We start from the raw sequence: 4,738 nt of genomic DNA on the forward strand, positions 1-4,738 counted from the left end.
GAATGATTTGTGCCTTAAATAGTGGGTGATTATGAGCAGGTATTTTAAAGTATGTAATATTGTAATTGTTCTTCTATCAGAGTTCAGGTTTCTTAATCTTTATTGACTTGGCCACCTGCCACAAATGTCTGGGCACGCCTATGATCACAGCCAAAGTATTTTATTCATCAGCAACCAATACAAACTGTATGTTCCATATTAAATAGTTATTATTATTTAATCCACTGAGGGTAATTTTCTTATATTTCAAAAAAGTTTAGAAATTGTTCAACATTCACGATCTGTTACCCATACTTCTACAACACAGCCTAATGGTGATATTCTACATATGTAGGCATTTATGACTCAAGCTGCATACTTACTGTTCAAGTAAATGTTTACATTATTTCAAATAATTTTAAAATCAACTAACAACATATTTTTTCCAGTATATGATTGTGGAATGGGCAATGGACAATTAATTGTACAACAGACCCAGGAAAACCTACTCAACTATAAATTATGATAACTCAACTAAAACAGTTCTGATATCTTCAACTCCAAATCATACGGAATCTGCAGTCACAAGTTATTTAGCCATCTACGCAACTGTTGTTACTCTCACAACATATACTATGTATATTTCATAGACTCATGGTATGTTTTTAGATTCTGAGCGGAACAAGATATCTTTAGATTAATGATGAATGTATTGATTTTACAATGGGATTGTGTGTTCCTGTTTAAGCATTAAGAGTTTTAAATTGTGACCTATAAATACTTGTTATATCCTATTCACTACAAGAAACTGCCTTCTAAGTTGAATGTTGAAGCATTTATTTACGCTAAATTGCGTACTCAAAAATCTAACAGATTCATCATTGTAAAATCAATACATTCATTGCTCAGAATCTAAAAACATTAACACATTTTATGTTTCGATTTGTTAACTGTAAATTTTTCGGTAGAATGATGAAAATGAGCCCATGCATGCAGCGTTGCTGTTACTAACAGAAGTGTTTGAAGTAGACGAATAACCTCAATTGCTTCGAGAACAATTTGTCATGTTACTATATCATATTATTAGAGATTAGCTTAGTCATGTAGTATAAACTTGTTTTTTTATTTTTAGTAAATTTTTTATTTTTGTTAAATTTGTATAAGAAAAACAATTCTGAACGAAGAAGGTCAGTCAGCCTATGATATTATTAAGTATATTTGATGGTATAATTATGAATAAAGTAATTTATTCATGACCTATTTACGTGGAGCCTTGTTTTAAATTATCAATCCTGAGCTATAAAAGTTAAACATATACATTTTTAACTACAAAATTATTATTATATTTTAAATTTGATACATTTTGTTAAAATTAGATAAAAATTCTGCCTAAGTATTTTTAATATTTTTTAACTGCTATAGTAACAATACATCAGGAGCCTTGTATTAAATTGTCACTCTTTTTGGCCCAACAGTCAAATGTTATTGATATTTATAGAAAAAAAAGGCGGGTAAGTCGTGGATGTCGCTCTGCTGTACAGTAGGTTACAAGTGGGTTACTGTAATGGATGGAATTAAATTTGAATCCAATGATATTATATCATTGTATACGAAAAACGATTCTGAACGGAGATGATTTGTCAGTCTAGGATATATTATTTTTAAAGAAAAACTTATGGAGAACCTTGTACCAAATTTTAAAAACTTAGTTATAAAAGAAAAAATTTTTACGATTTTTCAACCACTAAATTACTTGCAAATTTTCGCAATTTTGACATATTTCGTATAAATTTGAACTTTAAATGCTTATAAATAAAAATTGTGACCAACGAGTTAGGATTTTTTGTATCACTGTGAGAACAAGTTATAAGAAACGTTGTATTAAATTTTCAAAGTTTTCTATCCAACCAAAAATATTTTATCGTTATCTTAAAAAAAAATACTTAGAAAAATTGAAAATTTCATTTGTATATAAATAGCTCAAAAAAAGTCGAATCACTTTGAAAATTTAACCCTGTATAGACAACGGTAATATAAACATCTGTTGCAAATTTCAAGTGCTTACTATAAGTATTTTTTGAGTTACAGTAAAATTTAAGTTTTCGTTTTTGTCAAAAATTGGTTTTGCGTAAAAATTCGCGTTTTTCCGTTATTTTTTTAAGGTTTTTCCTGCCGCTTTTGAAAAGTATTGGGAAATTTTCACTTTTGACCCCCCAAAGTACCAACTAGATTCACTTTCCTTTCAGAAAAGGTACAACTTTTGAAAATCGAAGCATTTTTACTGCTCCAAAAGTTGTCGTCAGACACAAAAAAAAAAAAAAACACACATCATTGTAAAATCAATACATTCATCACTTCGTTCAGAATCTAAAAATAATAACTAATTCAGGTAGGTAATGGCCCGGTTACGAAATATAATACAATCAATTCTTAGATTGTCACATGAAATATATGTTCCTATAAAACCAATAGACCTTTTAAATAAATAGATTTTAAAATATTTCATTTTGCGTTATTTTTCGGTCGATGATATTCTATAAATTACGTTTTGCGTTATATTTTGTTTAATGAGATATAATATATTTTGTTAATAGTTATGTTTTGTTTTGTGGTATTAAATTATTTTTGATTATCGTTTTCCGTTATAATTACGTTTATAAATTTCAATCGTTTTTTGTCAAATATAACGTTATTATAACGTTTGCAAGCCCTAGGGCCTCGATCCTAGCCTTACTCTATCTTTATAATAGGTAGTAGGTACATAACGTAATACTACAACACTGGCTAAAATATTGGAGGAAAATAGACATCATTTCAGTCTAAGATAAAGTGGAGGAAAATGGAAACCGACTTTTTTTTTTTGTGGAGGAAAATGAACATTGGAGGCAAACGGTATCTTGTTTTTGGAGGAAAATGGAACCGCCCGAAAATGTACGGCCCTCGCAGGTCTATAGTAGGTACTTACTTGACTATTAGTAGGTAATTGATTTTTCTTCTACCTGTTTGTATGGTAAGTATGTTAAACTAATTCCTGCCAAAAGCATCACATACATTGTATTATTGTACGGAATGAAATATAAATTGCCTTTTTTTATAGGGCACAGCCGCATAGGACATAGGCATAGGCGCAAAAAGCGTTTGGGATTTTTGGGGGGGGGGGCTAACGCCTTACTTTGATAATATTGTATAAGCTTAAAATAAAATGTAGGAAATGTTTGGGGGGCTAGGGACATTTTTGGGAGGGCTTAGCCCCTAAAGCCCCCCCCTTTTTGCGCCTATAGACATAGGTTATAATACGTACCATTGTACCTATATTATAAGTTATTTTTAAGTCTCGGATATTTTAGTAATTGACCGCTTTTAACTATACCGTCTATATACCTATTGTGATAATTTCGTCGTATTCTTGAAAACTAAAAAACTTTTTACCATTAAATTCTACTTGACTCACCTGTAGTTGTCTTACTCTAACAACAGGTATGGTCCATATTATGGATATCAGCAGTATTAGTGACTTGAAACTTTTTACTACTATGTCGGTAAGTAGGTACCTATATTATAGATAATAAATTAAATTTTCAAAATATTTAGACTACTTAATTAATTATGCCACTTATCTACTCACACAACATCACCATTCTATTTTCATTTTCTATACACGATAACATTTTGAAAATATTTTAACTATTTTAGAGCTATAAACAAACAATTTCAAATTTCAATTTTTTTTAGTTTTTTTTCATATAAATATCAATAACATTTTATTTGTTGGGCAAAAAAAAGTCAAAAATTAATATAAAGCTCCTGATATAACAATAGAAGTTGAAAAATATTTAAAAATATATGCGGAATTTTTTTTATGATCTTAAGTTCAAATTTTTACGAAATTTATAAAATTGAAAATTTACAAATTATTCAGCAATTAAAAATTAATAAAATGTTCAACTTTCATATCTAAATATTGAAAATTTAAAACAAATTTCCACGTATACCTATAGGTTATATATAAATTACTTTATTCACAATAATATCATCAAATATACTTGGTAATATCATAGGCTGACTGACCGTCTCCGCTCAGATTCGTTTTTCTTATACAATGATATTATATCATTGATTTAACATCATCCATTACAGTGACCCACTAGTAAACCTACTGTACAACAGAGCGACACCCACTTGCCCACCTTTTTAGATTTCTTTCTTTATTTTATTATTATAATTTAATCTCATTTAATGTTATTCTTATAATTTCCTTACTAATATACTCCCTTCTGTACCTTATCAAAGTTTACCACTGGTGGGACAGATTATCCCCCGGCTAAGAACGACTGATGACTGATGACTGATATAGTGTTACGATATTGGAAAAGGTACTTCTTTCATATCATATTATAATTTATAAATATTATTTATTACATAGTAATACCATATACTTATATTTATACTATGTTTATTAATATGATGGTATGTCGTATGTGATTATGATGTCGCAGTAACTATACTTATTAAACAAGATAATGCACAATCAATAATATTACATATCCAAAATAATTGGTCTTCTTATAGAGCTATAATTATTTGTTTAATTTCAACTTCAATGGCATTGGGTTATCAAATAAATCAGACGTCAGTGTATGCATTACTTTAGTCACAGCTTGTGCGAAAAACAGCAAACACGTTATAAATAAGTTCATATATTATTATAATTTAAACAGTAAAATAAAAATGAAGAAACTTGCAGGTGTTTTCATTTCAT

The 4,738-nt window shown here is 28.8% G+C and overlaps 1 long non-coding RNA gene across 4 annotated transcripts; it reads left to right on the forward strand.

Annotated features, from left to right (window-relative positions):
- Positions 1 to 6: 6 nt before the first annotated feature.
- LOC107882137 lies at positions 7 to 1,239 on the forward strand. 4 transcript variants are annotated; one of them, XR_001679453.2, is made up of 4 exons: positions 7 to 186; positions 261 to 369; positions 429 to 636; positions 948 to 1,183. It is a non-coding gene; the product is annotated as an uncharacterized LOC107882137 (long non-coding RNA). The 4 variants fall into 4 exon arrangements; XR_510707.3 differs by having other exon boundaries at positions 91 to 186; positions 256 to 369; XR_001679451.2 differs by having other exon boundaries at positions 98 to 369; positions 948 to 1,239.
- Positions 1,240 to 4,738: the final 3,499 nt, after the last annotated feature.

The sequence above is a fragment of the Acyrthosiphon pisum genome, chromosome A1 (assembly GCF_005508785.2).
Source record: "Acyrthosiphon pisum isolate AL4f chromosome A1, pea_aphid_22Mar2018_4r6ur, whole genome shotgun sequence".
Lineage (NCBI taxonomy): Eukaryota > Metazoa > Arthropoda > Insecta > Hemiptera > Aphididae > Acyrthosiphon > Acyrthosiphon pisum.